At 43.3% G+C, this 17,933-nt stretch overlaps 1 protein-coding gene across 2 annotated transcripts in view; it reads right to left on the bottom strand.

Moving 5' to 3' along the window:
- Window positions 1–17,933, bottom strand: part of SLC35F1 (solute carrier family 35 member F1) — a 564,673-nt gene that overhangs the window by 156,880 nt on the left and 389,860 nt on the right. The gene's annotated exons all lie outside the window — the stretch shown is intronic.

Here is a 17,933-nt window from a genome sequence, read left to right as displayed (position 1 = left end):
ATAGGTGAACTTGGGTAGAAGCATCATTTTTAGAATGTTTATACGTCCTAGCAAATTAAGAGGCAGCTCAGACCATGCGTGACACCTTTCTTTAAGGAGGCGGAGCAGAGGAAGCATATTTAAATTATAGTATTGGGCAATATCCCTGGATACCCGCACCCCAAGGTACTTGAACTCTGACACCCACTGCAGAGGCGTACCGCCCGCCGCACCAGGGATCCCGCTATCCAAAGGAAAAAGGACTGATTTAGACCAGTTTATTCGAATCCCTGATGCAGCACCAAATCTGTCAAAAATGGCTAGGGCAGCCACCAGAGATGGTCCCGCATCATTCAAATAAAGTAATGTGTCGTCCGCATATAGGGATATTTTCTCTTCAAGTCTACCAATCTGCAACCCTCTAACCTCTGAAGATTCTCTAACTAAGATCGCCAGCGGCTCCAAGGCAAGGGCGAACAAACTAGGTGACAGCGGGCACCCCTGGCGAGTGCCTCTGTGGAGTGGGAAGGGATCCGAGACCCTATTATTGGTGCGCACCCTAGTTCTCGGCGCTCGGTATAGCAACTGAATCCAACAGAGAAAGCCAGGGCCAAAGCCAAAACGCCCTAGCACTTCGCAAAGATATTCCCACTCCACATAGTCAAACGCCTTTTCAGCATCCAAGGAGGCGATCACTCTATCCCCACAGTTTTCATGGGCAATGGACAGGTTGAGGAAAAGGCATCTAATATTAATATCTGTCCCCTTGCCCGGCATAAAGCCGGTCTGATCAACATGAATTAATGTCGATATAACTGATGACAGGCGAGTGGCAAGGATTTTGGCCAAAACTTTTGTATCCACATTAAGTAGCGAAATGGGCCTGTATGACGCGCATTCTTGAGGATCCTTACCCTGTTTATGGATCAATACAATGACCGCCTCTTCCATGGACTCCGGCAAAGCACCCCCACCAGCCAGCCCAGCGAAGAGGGACATAAGTTTAGGTGCAAGAAGCTCCAAATTCTGAGAGTAGAACTCCGTAGGGAGTCCGTCCGTCCCAGGGGTCTTTCCTATCTGCAGACCCCCAATAGCAGTCTGGACCTCCTCCAAGGAGATACCCTTATCCAACATTGCCCTATGCTCATCAGATAGCGTAGGAAATGGGACACTGTTCAAATACTCCTGCAATGTCAAAGGGCTACCACTGGCTCTGGAAGCGTAGAGATCTCTGAAAAAACAGGAAAATCTATCATTAATGTCCTCCGGTGAGGTCAGCAACTCCCCACTATCACTCCGTACCCCTGCTATGTGTGTGGTTCCTAATTGTCCACGTGCTAGCCAGGCGAACAATCTTCCATTTTTATTGCCATATTCAAATATCCTTTGCGTGGAGTGAGATTTCTTAGTTTGTTCTACATTAAATAAGGAAAGTTCCCTCAGAGCCCTCTGCCATGTGTGGTAATTTGGTTCAGTAGGGGACCTTACATAAACCGCCTCACTCTCCCCCGCCTCCCCCTCCAACCGCTCCAGGGACCGAGCAGCCTTTCTCTGCAGTGAAGATATACGGGATATATATTCCCCCCTGACCCAGGCCTTAAATGTATCCCAGAGGATCCGTGGGTCTGCAGACTCTCTATTTCTCAGCCAGAAGTTGCAGATAGCTTCCGGCATTACCTCCTGAATCCTGTCATCTAGCGCCCAAAATCTGGATAGACGCCACAGCCTTGGACCAGTAAGTCTACCCAAGGAGATGACAAGATTAAGGGGAGCGTGGTCTGAGATACCCCATGGTAAGTGTTTAACCTCTCTTGTCCAGCAGAGCGCATCCCCAGACACATATGCCAAATCTTTACGGGATAGAGCTCTGTATGAGGCTGAATGGCAAGTATATTCTCGGTCCTTAGGGTGAAAATGTCGCCATGCATCCGCTAGAGCAAAAGTAGTCGCCCAGCTCTGCAGCTCCGACGAGATGCGGGCCCCAGGGTTGAGTCTATCCGCCTCCTGAGAGGGTACCAAGTTAAAATCCCCAAAAATAAAAACTTCTTGAGTGTGGTACCCCATGACATTTTGCATAATATCATATAGAAGTTGGGCCCTTGCAGGAGGGGGGAGATACAAGCCCACCAATATCATTCGTTTAGAGTGAACAGTCATATGGATAATCACATATCTTCCCTCGGTGTCTGTTTTTACATCAAGAATCTGAGATGGGAGGGATCTGCAGATCAACACGCTCACTCCCCTGGCGTAGCCGGAGTAAGTAGAGTGGTAATGCGTCCCCACCCAGGCCTTTTTTAACCCAAGAATTTTGGAGCCAATCAGATGCGTCCCTTGTAAAATGCATATGCGAGGTACGTATTTTTGTATATATTTAAAAACAAGAGACCTTTTAATGGCTGAGTTTAATCCCCTGACATTCCACGAGATAATAGAGATGTCGGCCATCTAACCAATCACAATAGTATAGCGTATCGGATCCACAAGTCCCACCCATCCCCCAGCGTGCTTAAAAAACAATACCTCTGCTCTCTGTCTAGCGTCTTGGAATCATGTACTCCGTGCAAGGATAAATCCAACTGCATATCCGCAATTAACTGGTACAGTAATGAGGGGCATAAGAACCCACTTGTGTTAAGAGCAACTCCTTTTTCAAAAAAACTAACACATCTAATTCCCCTGTGTCTGCAACGGCAGAAAACTCCCCCCCCCTCCCCCACGCCCCCTTGAAACTAGTGATGTGTAGATACCCATAAATCCCAACTATTACAACCGTAGTAGGGGCGTGAACTTAAATACGATGAAGTTGTCTAGCCAGACAACAGAGATGCTGGAAAGACATAAAATATATAGAAATCAATTCTCCTGGACTATTGCAGGGGCACATAACTTAGTTACAGTACGAAGGCACTGGGCTCCCTCACTCTTAACCCAGATACCAGCAAAAATAACATAAGTTATAAAGATCATTTCTCCTGGACTGTTGCAGGGGCACATTTCTTAGTTACTAAGCTGAGGCCCTAGGCTCACTCACTCTTAACCCAAACACTAGCAAAAATAACATAAATTATAAAAATCATTTCTCCTGGAGTATTGCAGGGGCATATATCATAGTTACAGTACTGAGGCACTGGGCTCATTCACTCTTAGCTCAATGACCAGCCTAGAAAAAGTAAGTTATAGCAATCATTTCTCCTGGATTATCACAGGGGCACATATCTTAGTTACAGCTCTGACGACCTAACTCTTAACTCAGAGACTGGCATAAAAGGTCTATTCAAAATGAGAAATAAAACAGAAAAAAAAAAAAAAAAAACAGAAAAGGAACAGAGGAAACCCCCCCCCCACAGCAACCACCTGTGGGATAAATGTTTCCCTGCACATGCCCTCAGCATTTGTAGGATAATGACAGGTAACAATAGCTACAGTTCAACAGTTCACTGGCTGCATTACCCCTATGCCTGAGCACTAAACACTTGTTCGATAGAAATCCTTATCGTATACGGCTAACAGTGCAATATCTGGTGCGGATTAACGGATCGTAGAGGGTCTTCTGCGGTTAAGAGGGACCTCATAACGTTGAAAAAAAAAAACACATAAAATGAGAGAGACCAAAAAATTAGGGTGGTAGGTATGTCCGTGCAATGTCACTCAATGCCCGACAGCATATCCTAGTCAGTCTGCACTAATATTCTTACCGACAGGTTGATCCTCCTCTGTCCCATGTGCACAGTAAAAGTTTTGATCCGCCAAGGCGTCCAGTGCAGTGGAGCTGTGTAACAACAAAAGCTTGCGCCAGAGTCTCCATGTTGCTGCGAGAAGGAGGTGGCAACTTAGCAAATTAAGAGCTTATAAACAATAATGCAGTTTCCAAAACGGTCTAGAGAAAATGCAAGTGTCCACTGATTTAACGATGCTGTGGCAAAGCCTCAAGCCAGGTGGCAGCCTCACGAGGGGATGTAAAGAATTTCACCGTCTCACCATCCTGTACCCTCAATCTGGCCGGGAAAAGTATGCTATACTTAATGTTCCACGCCCACAGCAAAGCTTTAACTTGATCAAAGGACCTGCGTAGTTTCTGTGTTTCCACAGAATAGTCTGGGAAAAAGAGTAGGCTTGCATTTTGAAACTTTACTTCACCAGCCCTGCGCGCTTCCCTCAGAACTGCATCCCGGTCCCTGAAGTTAAGCATACGGAAGATCAGGGTACGGGGATTGGAGCCAGGTGGACCGGGAACAGGAGGGATCCGATGCGCTCGTTCCACAGTGTAAAAGGGGGAGAACTGCGCTGCAGGGAGTAGGGTTTTCAGCAGCTCCTCCACAAAGACCGTAGGATTTTCCCCCTCAGCTCCCTCTGGCAAGCCTACGTTCCGAAGATTGTTTCTTCGGTTCCGGTTCTCTGAGTCATCCACCTTATATTCTAGGGCCCGGACTTTAGTCTACAATGTGCGGATGGATGCAGCATGGTCTGCGACCGCATCCTCCGCCAGACCCACGCGCTCCTCCACTTCAGACACCCTCGATCGAAGCTTGTCCTGGTCCTGCCGAATCAGGCTCACATCGAGCTGCACAGATTCAATCTTGTTAGTCAGGGCAGCCTGACAGGAGGCGATCGCAGCCATTACCCGGGTGAATCCAAGCTGTGGCGTCTCGGCCGGGTCTACGGCCTCCGTCTGCGACGCCATATTGGAGAGCCGCCGGGGAGATTCCGCCACGTGGGGGTCCGCAATCGGAGCTGTATCTTCCAGGTTTTGTGGGAAACGTAGCTTTTTTGCCCGCCGACGTGTTCGGTATGGCATTCAGGCTACTGATGGTAGTTTCCCTGACAGAACAAGAGCCAGAAATCAGGATATTAGGAAGTCTTTCAGCAGAGCTCCGAGAAACACGTCCTCCTAAGTTGCCATCTTGGCCACGCCCTAGAAAAACCTTTTCTAAATGCACATGTGATTGTGCAGGTATTAAAGAGATTGTTAAGCAAGAATGTGTGGATTATTGTGTCAACGCTAAAACACTTTGTTGGTGATGTAATTGGTGTTTTCTGTGAAAATGGGGGTTATTTGCTAAGGGCAAATCCTCTTTGCACTACAAGTGCAGTTTCAGTGCACTTGTAGTGCAAAGTGTCTTTGCCTTTAGTAAATAACACCAAACAGTGCTTTGTATAAGGTTACACAATCACGCCATTTTCTGGACTCAACACATTTCGGTCAGGGTCAGCTAAAACAAACACAAGCAGTAAATGTCCACAAAGATTTTCTTTTTTTTGCTTTTTTATTTGATAAAGGCTTCACAAATTTGCTGGCATATTGATGGCCCCCCTACCTGCAAAGAACTCCAGGTATCGTAACCGGACATCACGGGCACTCAGGGAGGGCAAGCCAGGACGGCCACTTTCAAGCGCCGTCAGTGTTGTTTCATGGATCATTCCGGCCTCAGGCCCAACTGAGCCAGCATAGTTGGCTGAATGTTTGCGTAAAAAGTTATGGAGAATACAGCACGCCAGGATTATATGATGAAGTTTATACTCCGCCATATGGATGGGTGTCAGAAATAGGCGGAACCGGCTGGCCAGGATTCCAAATGTGTTCTCCACCACTCTTCTGGCTCTGGCCATCCGGTAATTAAAAACCCTCTGTTCCGGGGTGAGGGTCCTCATAGGGAATGGCCGCATAAGATGGTCCCCCAGCGCAAACGCTTCATCAGCAACGAAGACGAATGGGAGTCCTTCCACATTGTCCTCTGGAGGTGGCAAGTCCAAGCTGCCATTCTGGAGACGCCTGTAGAACTCCGTCTGGGCGATGACTCCACCATCGGACATCCGGCCATTCTTCCCCACGTCCACATACAAGAAGTCATAATTAGCCGACACCACCGCCAACATCACAATACTATTGAACCCCTTTTAGTTGAAATAGTACGACCCCGAGTTGGGTGGTGGGACGATGTGGACGTGTTTCCCATCAATTGCCCCTCCGCAGTTAGGAAAGTCCCACCGCTGGGCAAAGTGGGAGGCCACAGTCTGCCATTCCTGTGGCGTGGAAGGAAACTGTTGAGGAAAACAAAAATAAAATAATATTTTTGCACATAAACATGGCAAGCAGATTAGACACAAACATTCTTGGCCAACCTCCAGATAGCATTTATTAAGGGGAATTTAACAACACCAAAGTATAAGGTACACCTATCATATTCCCCCTCCCCCCCTCTCATGGGCCATTTCTAACATTATGGGGGGTGGGGAAATCTTGGACAGGTAACCCTCTCCACTTCGGTGAGAGATGAATGCCTAAATACAGGGTATTACTTGGAACAGCCCCTCCTTAGTTACACTATTGGCAGCCCACTGGACAGGTAAGAAGTGTCATAATACAAAGATATAAATACACACTGTACACATTTGAGGACATTTGGACATTCTGCTATTACCTGTCAAGATAATAGGATATAAAAACTTTAAACCGTACCATTTGAAAGTAGACAGGCAGGCCCTTGCACTACATGCTTTGGGTAATTCATCCATAAATCTGAGCACAAAAGAGATGGGTATAGTGTTATGGGTTTGGCAAAGTCAGCAGATAGATAATTGAGGATAGATAGAGAATTTGGATCAGCTGACTTAGCAGTTGGGGGGAGGGAGGGTTAATAAAAATGATTTGGGGACACCACAAAAAAAAAGTCTATGGCACTCTGCCTGAATTTAAAGCACAAATCACATTTAAAAACATTTTAGGGGGTGTTTGGGGTAAAGCACTACTATGGAGCTGATAAAATACATTAAGTGACTACATGAGGTGAATATAGGGCAGGAGAACATGCTGGGGAGGTTATTGAAGGCCAATCTGTATGAAGGACTAAAAAATTAATTACATAAAAAACCAGCATGCATGAGGACAAAGGGGACATTCACAGCATATTCCAATCATGGTAATTAGGGAATGAGGAAAGAAATACAATATATTATCAATCATTAAATACAAAAAAATGTGAGATTAAAGGATAAAAATCTTACCTTCATATACACCTTCTGCAGGACCTGGATGATGGCAGAACAGGTCTCTGGGATTATGATCCCCAGAGCCTGGGGGGAGATGCCTGTCGAGAACTTGAGGTCCTGCAGGCTTCTCCTGTCGCCAAGTACCGCAGGGTAGCGACCAGCCTCTGCTCCGGAGTGATGGCTTGCCTCATGCAGGTATCCTGCCTGCTAATATAAGGGGTGAGCGAAGCCAGCAGACGGTGAAACACGGGGTCCGCCATCCTGAGAAAGTTCCTGAAATCATCAGGATTATTCTCATGGATCTCACGGAGCAAAAGGCATATGAGAGAACTGGTCATGCTGAAGCAACCAATTCTTGGTCCATGAACTGCTCCCCACCCTGTTCATGGACTGGACTTGTGTCAAGGTCAGGACCCCAACACCAAGCCCCCACACAGCACGAACTCTACGAGGAGTACGTATACGCAACATGGCTAGAAAACGGTCAGCTGCTCAGAACGAAGTAACAGAACGCACTGAAGAATAGCAAGGCCTGTGAAGAGCGACCTGAAAAACAGTAACGAACGAACAAGAACACAATGACTACTTAAAGTCACGCGGAACTTGCTTGCACGCACTGAAGAGCAGATACAAACCCACAAGCACAAACTGAACCGCAGAAAACGATCTGAAAGCCACGAGTCTGAAAAAGCGCGAATCGTCTCTCACCAAACTTTTACTAACACGAGATTAGCAAAAGGAGCCCAAAGGGTGCCGCGCTTGGTTCTGAACTGGCCTTTTCTAGTCTCGTCGCACGTGCTTGACGTCACCGCGTTGTTGGCGATCGGAAATTCCGACAACTTTGTGCGACCGTGTGTACGCAAAACAAGTTTGAGCCAACATCCGTCGGAAAAAATCCTAGGATTTTGTTGTCGGAATGTCCGAACAAAGTCCGACCGTGTGTACAGGGCATTAGACTTCAATTTTACTTAATTATTTTAATATTGAACCTCACTTAAAATTTACAAAATCTCATAAATAATTTATGATTTTTTTGGACATCAATCTACACCGTGCTTCTGTTTTTCCAATGAGGTAAGGGATTTATTGAGATATGGTGACCATCGCTGACTAATTTTCTTCAAATATTGCTTGAGAGAGCATTATATACTGTATTTGTATGTACAAAAAAAAAACACTTGAAAGGCTATGCATTCCATTTAAATATAAATCAGCCCCCCCCAAAAAAAAAAAAACAAAAAAAAACAAAAACAAAGAAAATACTCCAAATATTCATATGAATACAGAGATAATGTGCAATCCTTCTATGAAACCTTCACCATTCCCTTTGGGCACTCTCTCACCTTTAGGGTTAGACCCTCACTACAAAGTTCTCAAGCCTGTGTCCCTTTAAATTGTAGGGTGGGGCTTAAAATGTACCTTCACTTTTGTGGGAAAAAAATAGCACATAAAGAAATAACATAGCATGCTGTAATATTAATAATTGTATTTGCATGATATTAAAAACTACTTTTCCTTTTCAATCTTCAGTGCTGTAAAATGCAATGTATGTACTATGGCAACCTGGAGGCATTCTGTACACAGCTGATGTACAGAACATATCCCCAGAGATGTTATTGCTTGCTTGTGTATTTGACTCACTGATTTTCCCAGAAATCTGCATTAGGATACAAGTCAGATTTTTGGCATTCTCTACAATGAAAATTTCAATCTTGGTGAGATACTCCCAAAGGGATGCAGACCCTGCCATTTTCCTCATTAGAGCCCTTCACGTGTAGCCACTGATTCCTAATAATAAATTCACTTCTATACACATTCACCTTGCACATGGTCACAGACAAATGGTTATTTCTTCAGAATAACAAAAGGTAGGAATCTACAACAATGTTTGTTAAAATCCTTGCATTGTTTATAGATCACCCAGAAGGGAATGTTTTTTTCTCAACAAAAGTGGAGTTTTAAGCATTCCTTAATGGATACAATCAATCAGGCATATACCAGGCAGATAGGCCCTGAAAGGCAGAAGGAAAAACATAGTGCTTTCTGTAGAAAACATTCATTATATCACAAAAATAGAGGTAATACACTCCTATGAAGACAAGGAATTATTGCCCATCTAAAATGCAAAGCATAAAAGAAGAAGCAGCGCTGCCTATTTCTCACTCTGAAAAGCCACCGGTTAGTCACAGATCTCTTCCAGCCCACACAACCTTACTCTCACAGCGATCGCTAGACTCCACCCAACATGTTTCGTCAGTATTGACATCATCAGGTCATCTCTCTGTTCTCCCTTCCACAAGTTCTTATCAGCATGTTTTTGTCAGCACATGAACTGACTGGCTTGTTGTGGTGCTCCTTACTATTTCATTTAGCTCTGCTGCACACGGACTGCAAAAGAGACTCACTCTGTCCATTCATAACTGGAGCATAGTAAACTATGTTTACTATGCATCAGTTTGTGAATGAACGGGAAATTTTGTATAGAGCTATTCCCACCCATTCATTCTGTGCAGCTCAGGCTGCAGAGATGGAGATTGAGGACTCAATTTCCTTTCTCTGTCTCAAAGGTGATACATCAGATGTCTGTTTAGACCCCTGATATTTCATTAAAGCCTCCCAATGGAGCTCCTAAAAAAACTGTAAAAAAATAATAAAAAATAAGTAAAAATAAATTTAAAAAAATAACAATTAAAAAATTACTGACACTAGTGGCGGAACTATTAGGGTCACAAAGGGCTCAGAGGAAATGGTCCTGGCTGAGGGCCATGGGAGCCCTTCATGGTTTCTTGCACAGGGGACCTGAAGGTTCTAGTTATGCCTCTGGGTCTGTGGCTTACAGTACTTAAAGTATAAAAGATTATAGAACTTTTATAGTTTTGGATAGTGTGGAGCTGGATTAGAACACCTGTTGGGTTTTTATTGCTATCTGTGTCCCTTTTAGGGAGATTCACCCAATCTGTGTACTGTTATCAATAAAAGTAAAAGAAAATCCCAAATGTTAGGTGTCACAGAACAGGAATAGAGAGCAAACCTTTCCTCTTTGGCTATAAGACAGGAATTTGCCTTTGGTTCTACTTTAAAGTCCTCCTATCTATCATGCCTAAGCTGTATAAAAAAGACCCGTGTACTTAAGTATTTTCAATCTGCTCAGTCCCCTGATCTGGCAGCTCTATGCAACTTGACAATGACTGTGAATTCTGGGAGCCATGATATCACCTATAGCAGGGATATGCAATTAGCGGACCTCCAGCTGTTGCAAAACTACAAGTCCCATCATGCTCTGCCTCTGGATGTCATGCTTGAGGCTGTCAGAGTCTTGCTATGCCTCATGGGACTTGTAGTTCTGCAACAGCTGGAGGTCTGCTAATTGCATATCCCTGACCTATAGGCTCCCATGTCCCAACCTTTATCAGTGTTCCCTCCTCTCCTCTGCAGTAGATGCTCACTGGTACGGGAGGGCCAGAGCTGTGGGATCACTTGACCAGACAAAAGTGGATTAAAAATAGGTACATACACACATCTTTTTCATACAGGTTAGGCAGGGTAAGTAGGAGTGGGGGGGGAGGCATTTTTGATAGTATAAATAGGTTTTTTTTTACACTTTGAGCCTCTAGGGAAAGGAAAGAGACAAAAGCCAAGGAATCAGAGATTCCAATACTGGCTTGTCAGACATTTTCCACCATACCCAGTCAGCCCCCTTTAACTGCAAGTAAGTCCACCGTTGCAGTCTAAAGGTACCACAGTTCATCCAAAATGGAGTCTAGGTACCCAGACAATACAAAAAAGGCTTGTAGGGCAAATACAACATGTAAGTCTGTGGTGAAATATGTTTTACCAGGCTTTACGAAGAAATGCTTTTATGCATGATCTGGGTGTTTTGTTTCTTCTTTGGATGTATTGGGAGCTTCAGTGGTAGAGACTCTAGCTAACTGCAGGTTTGTCAGACAGTGGTGCAATGTAGAGTGAGTTTTCTCATTTCCTAAAGGTACCACAGACATAAGATGGTAATTTCATATGCCTGAAAAATTATTGTTAAAGAAACACTTCTCCTATATCGCTATGTCTTTTATGTGAGGTTTTTGTCATTCTGGTCTCCTCAATAAACCAACCAATGCTTTTAGTAAAATTGTGAGCGACCCAGTAAAAAGGAATGTTAAAGCTCAAGGCAAAGCTCCAGGCTTCTTCTACTTAATGAAGGTTAGTGAGTTAATTTGCCCTGGGCTCCATCAACCACAAACAGGAATTGGCATGAGCATATACAAAATGTATACATTCCACCAATAGATGTAACAGTAGGAGATAGCAAAAGCTAAAGTAATTAGACTCGGAATACAATTACACAAACATACACATTGGAGGAGACATAATGTCTTAATGTAGGTTTGATTCTCATAGAAGTTCCTTGGCAAAAGCAGGTGTACTTTAGTGCATTACAACATGAGCATGTTTTATATGTGCTGTAATCTACAGTATATACATTATGGACCCTGTCTTAAACCCTTCTGCTTAAAGAGCTTATTTTATTTTCTGAATGAGTGGGGCTATTTCCCAGCCAAAATGTCTCATTGAGTTATTTTAAAAGTTTTCTTATAATTCTCACATATATTAGCTTTTCAGATACTGTGTATCATTCTTTCTTGGTGGCTGTTCAGTTGGTTGGACCTAGAAGCTGTTAAATACTTGATGCAATCTTCTGGATGGGGTTTCTTGCCAGTGGATTTTAAGCAGATTTGCATTCATTCCATGATGTGCAGCCTAACCCAGCTGCCCGCTTGAGATGGGGGTTTGAGTGTCTGAATAGCTCCAGTTTTGATAATATCCCTCTTTGCCTTATTTACTGCATGCCAATATGTCAATATCTTAAGATTTCACATTATTTTTATGTTTCTTTAAATACCCTTTTTCCATATTTAGTTTGTTATACCTTTGTGATGTGTAATTGTGGCCAATGTACTGTATGAGCTTAAAGTGATCCTTTTCCCAGATCACAGACATAAAAGTACAACGTATTTACATATTCATAACAAGCAGTTCAATAGTTTCAAAACACAACCTCTATAGCTACAAGCACTGTGGTACAATTCATCTTCAAAACTTAAAAACAAAGACACTAAATTGCAGCTCCTCTTGCTATCTTGCCAACTTTCTCATGTAAACAAACAGTAGGTGCTATGAGCTGTTCTGACTGAAATCGGACTTCAGAGTCTGTTCATTTTGAGGATGAATTTCTGAAACTCAACCCTGAAGTTGTTTCTGAGTTTTGTATCAGACAGGAAAGGGTTAAAGACTTTTTTTTTTTTTTTTTTTGCTGTCTGTGTTCCTCTCACATGTTGTCCTGCTGCCACTGAGCCAGGAAGTAAAGGATACTATTTCTAAGGAAAATACACAAATAAAAAAACTGACAGAAAACTTAAAGTAGCACTTCATTTAAAAAGTAAAGTACTGTTAATTCTCCCACTCCCCCTAGTCTATAACTGAGTACCATTTTTTTCTCAGGACCCACACCCACTTCCTCAAACTTCCCATTAGGGACAATGACATTGCTCATCCTGCACCCCTGTCACAGGTCCCAAGTGGCTGCAGGATCAATGGGGTGCCAGTTATGATTTTTCGGAAAATTATAGTTGGCTCCCCAAGCTAAGATGGCAGCACTGGAGACTGGCAGCGGTGAGAAGTATTGCCTGCGGGAAGACAACACTGGAATCCACGCACTGGCAAGTACCTGATTCTTAAATGTTAGCAGATACAGTACTTGTAGCTGCTGGCTTTTAATTTATTAGAATCTTGGTGAAGTTCTTCTTTAACAAATATCCCCCTTCCCCCACTCTATAAAAAATATTTTTTATTACTGTCTGTGTTCCACCTGGACCGTTTTCCCTCAATTCCCCATCTGATTTTAGGATATTTCTCAAAAGACAACACAGCAATTAAAATCTGCAGAGGTTCTATCAATACCAGTCTGCTGAAAAACAGCTTAGTCCTGGAGTTGCACTTTAAAATGTCAAAATGAGTTCAGAAATAAAAGAGAGGCATGGAAGTAATAAAGAAATAAACACTGTGGAATGGAAGCATTACCAGCATATCCATGGAGCAAAAATTAAGCATTGCTCATCTGCAGTCTTTCAAATTCACAAATGACATTTACAGAGTTCTTTGCACAGAGTATAATGCCAAGATTTATATTTATTAAGAAAATCCATATCTAGTTATGAAAATCCATTTTAGAAGTTGTGTGTTGACAGAACGCTAACAACCTCTAAATATATACTCTGGGAACAGCATAATTATATATTTGCCCAGAATGTAGGTTTACATATTTTTCTCTGAAAGCCTAGTCTTGTGTAAATGGTCTGTGAATAACTTAGCAGCCAAAGTAGAGAAATATCATTATGCTCTCATGTAAAATTCACGGTTAAAGAATTCCACCAACATGTATTTTTAACTCTGGGGGGAAAAAAACGTTTGCAGCTCCACCAATGAGATATTGAGGGTGTTTTACTAATGGTGTTGAGAATCATAACTCAAAAAAAATTTGTATAAAATGAGTTCACTTCAATTATCCATCCAATCATGTGAAAAGTAAATTCCTGTTTCTTTAATTTATCTGCACATGATCGGGTATTTAAAGTGAACAGGAATTATCTTTTCACATGATATGATAATTGAAGTAAATATTAAATTAATTTATTGCTTAAAGATTCTCAACTCCTTTAATAAGTAAGCCTAAATGCATAGTACTTGGGATATTTAGGACATGCAATACAATTTGGCACTGAACTGAAGTATGACAATAGCTAGGAACTCTCTGGCTGTTGCCCAGAAACTCTGGCTAATGAGCTTGATTGCCAGGTTTTAGACAAACCAGGAATTTTCTGACATTATAATGTTTACCCATCTGTTGCCCGCATATTGTAACAAATGATTGTTTTTTGCCCACATATTGTGAGAATTGCCCATTTGGTGCTTATGTGTTGTTAGGATTGCCATTTTTGACAAAATATTGTCATCAGTGATGTTTGTTTAGAGGACAATATTGGTATAATTTGGTGAAGGACTGCTAGTGAAGCCTGCACACCAGCACATCCCAGGACAACACAGCCCCTGATGGACATCGCCACCCCATCTGAACTGACTTACCAGTAAGTGTATGTATTACACCTTCACCATATAACAGTGTCAGCAGAGTTGGTGCCTCCACACCCCCCTTCCCTTTTCAGTGCTATGCTCACAGAGGCTATGGACACCCTGTGAGGATGGCTGCCTCCTCTCTCCCCCCCCCCCCTTTTTTTGTTCTAACATTAATGTTCTATCAGAACCATCATTATACAATTCCATTCCTGACATCACAAGATCTGAGCGCCGGAAAACCTTTCTTCTTCAAACTTGGTATAATTTGCCACTATTTAGCCAACCATTATCCCTGCCCCAATCTCATAATCATGGGCTTTGATATTTGATTGCTTGGATTTTAGTTTTCTATTACCCTGTCAATTGTAGTACACACTGGGTAAAAATGGCTGACACTGTGGTGCTGGCAAGGCTGCTTTCATTTGTGGACTGGAAATCCACAATCTGTGAAATGGGAAGGGAAGAAAGCGCCAAACCGGCATAGTGTACCACAATTTATTAAGTAAAATACCATATAAAACAAATAGAACTCACAAGCTGGTGAGGGGGAGAGAGAGGGGATGACAGTCCACAGTGGATTGTAATAAGCTGGGAGCTGTGTGATCTGGACATTGCTGCAAGTATTCTTGCTGGAGAAGAAAGTCGGCTGTGGTGGGGAGCAAGATGAGCCTGGAGTCCATGCAGGGAGACCGGCGTCGGGCTGCCCTGTGTGGCCATGATGGTATATCCAGAAATGGGATGTCCGCCCAAAGACGATGTGACCAGCTGGAGTAGTGAGAGGAGCTGTCAGTCCAACCGCTGTGTGAGTCTATCCTACATTCATCTATTTTGATCCACACAATTTATCTGAATGATGGAGTCCTCGTCTTCACGTAACATGGAGAGGGAACATAAAATGGAAGGCATTGACTCAATACTCGCAGCAATGTCCAGATCACAAGACACGTTTGACACCCACCCTCCCCCTCCACTATTCCTTTTAATAATGGGGTGGGTGATAATGGCAAATCATATTTCATAACCCTCAAAAGACTCTTTTTTTTTAGATTAGAAGGGCTATTAAACACGAATCAATGTAATGGTGGGCTACTGAGTTCGCTAAAAAATATTATATTATGATCTCAAAATCACCCCTAGGGGCTAAGGGCTACAAAAAATGCAATTTAATGCATATAAAACAAATAAAACTCACAAGCGGGTGAGGGGGACAGAGAGGGGATGACAGTCAATAGTGGATTGTAATGAGCTGGGAGCTGTGTGGTAGTCCTTGGTGGAGGAGAAAACCGGCTGTGGTGGGGAGGAAGATGAGCCTGGAGTCCATGCAGGGAGACCGGCGTCAGGCTGCCCTGTGTGGCTGTGATGGTATATCTAGAAATTGGATGTCCGCCCAAAGACGATGTGTCCAGCTGCAGTAGTGAGAGGAGCTGTCAGTCCAACCGCTGTCTGAGTCTATCCTACAATAATCTATTTTGATCCCATAGTATATCACACAATTTATCTGAATGATGGAATCCTCGTCTACACGTAACATGGCGAGGGAACATAAAACGGAAGGCATTGACTCATTAATACTTGCAGCGATGTCCAGATCACAAGACACGTTTGACACCCACCCTCCCCCTCCACTATTCCTTTGAATAATGGGGGAGGGTGATAATGGCAAATCAGATTTCATAACCCTCAAAAGACTCTTTTTTAGATTAGAAGGGCTATTAAATACGAATCAATGTAATGGTGGGATATTGAATTCGCTAAAAAATATGATCTCAAAATCACCCCTAGGGGCTAAGGGCTACAAAAAATGCAATTTCCTTGATGAAGATCTCAAATTGCAATTGCTCATTTTCTCAACAAAATGTACCCTTGAATGGTTAAATATCATCAAAGAACAAAGACACAGGATGTTGGTGAAATGTCAGGAGGAAATCGACATTGTCTGGAATGAACTGTCTGGATGGAAAGAACATGACAAAATCAAAGAATTAGAAAATAAGATGCATAAGCTTGTACAAGAGAATAAAGAATCTTGTCAGGTCACCTGAGTCCAGATGACAGATGCACCCTGTTGGGGTCTTAAAAGCACCGCAAGGTAGTGGACCCTATGACTGACTGCTGCGGATGGAGCTCTAGGTGATACAGGAGAGCAGGTACTCTGTAGTACCAACACAGATGACACTGGGAGCTAGAGCATGAGATTTCCCAGGGCGCGGAATCTAAGAGCCAGCGGGTGTTCACCAGAGGCCCCTAGTGGTGGGGATGGATTTAGCTGCAGTCTGGCTCCAGGTCGCAACCCCTAGGGCCTCCCAGCTCACGCTTACGGTAGACTACAGGGACGTAGAGAGGAAGCAGCAGACTGCAACAGCATAGGATAGTCAAGAGATAGCCAAAGATCGGGGCAACAAGCAGGTAAGGATAGTCTGGGGATAGCCAAAGGTCGGGGTAACAAGCAGGTAAGGGTAGTCAAGAACAAGCCAAGATCGGTAACTGGAATAAGACGTAGAACACAAAGCAAGTAGCACACGGAAACCAGAACACACAATATTGGTCAGCAGGGCTGGCTTGCAGTGCACTGGTTAATATAGAGTTCCCTGATAGGGGCTGGGGTGGAGCCATGCTTTGAAGAGAGATTACTTAAGCAGCCAGGTGAGAGTGGCTGGCCTCTTAAGCTGAACACATGGAGAGGTAAGCTGACAAACATTACTGCATAACCATGACAAATCTCTTATAGAAAAAAAGACATCTCTGACTTCCAACATGGTAGGATATTACAATGGACCAGAAAAAGATCTCACAGATCCCACTTTTTTTGAAACACCTGAGAACACCCAAGATCCACCACACATCAGGAATACATCGAGATCAAAAGAAATTAGGAAAGAACCTCCCCCTGTATCTTATCGAGAAGGAAATCGCCCCAAAAATAGAACAGGTTCCAACAAAGGGCATTGGAACAATAATAGACAGAAATCTAAGAAAGGACACTGTAACAGAACCAAAAAATTCGATCAACCCAAGAATTATAAACAGGACTCCAAACAACCTCATGGACAACCTTCTCATCAAAAAGGCAATATACTAGATCATGCAAACAATACCACAAATCAAATCACATTCAAGACCCTCTGCCTCACCCACAAATGCATACAAGGAAACGCTCCTCCATACCTTTGAGAGAAAATAAAACACTACATACCCAATCGCAGTCAGCGATCATCTAACCAAAATCTCCTCATTTCCAAATACCGCTACAAATCAAAGGGAGAAAGAAGATTCGCAGTCCAAGGACCACGGCTATGGAACCCTCTTCCGACTTACATCCGCATGGAAGAAAACCATCAGGCCTTCAGGAAAAAACTCAAGATCTACCTCTTCTAAGAAGCTGACAACACAGAACGGATCTAGCGCCTTGAGGCGATTCAGTTCGCATTTGCAGAGCTTTACAAATCATTCATTCATTCACAAATCCAAGTTGTAAAGATCCTTCTATGATCGCGGAATCTAGCCGGGGTCAACTCCCTAAGGATCAATCTCCAAAAAGAGCAATATACAGTAAGGCTCCTGCAGCTATGGACAGTAAAGGAAAATATGATTTGGAAGGAGCATGCCCAAAATGCTCCTCTCTTTCAAAGGATGATTTTTTTAGGAACACCCCTCACACTTGCAATCAAACGGTGTCTAGAAAGATCCAAAGAGGATGTAGAGGAGGCACTAAAAAGGGCAGGATGCGAGAGTCCCGGGACCCCAGATCCACAGTAAAGATCTTCAATGTATCTTCAAAGACCTTCACTCCCTACAAAATATCACTACTACGACGCAATTTTGCACCTTCCACTGTA

Source organism: Aquarana catesbeiana, linkage group LG04, assembly GCF_042186555.1.
Source record: "Aquarana catesbeiana isolate 2022-GZ linkage group LG04, ASM4218655v1, whole genome shotgun sequence".
In the NCBI taxonomy this organism is placed as follows: Eukaryota; Metazoa; Chordata; class Amphibia; order Anura; family Ranidae; genus Aquarana; species Aquarana catesbeiana.
This window is presented reverse-complemented; position numbering and strand designations above follow the sequence as displayed.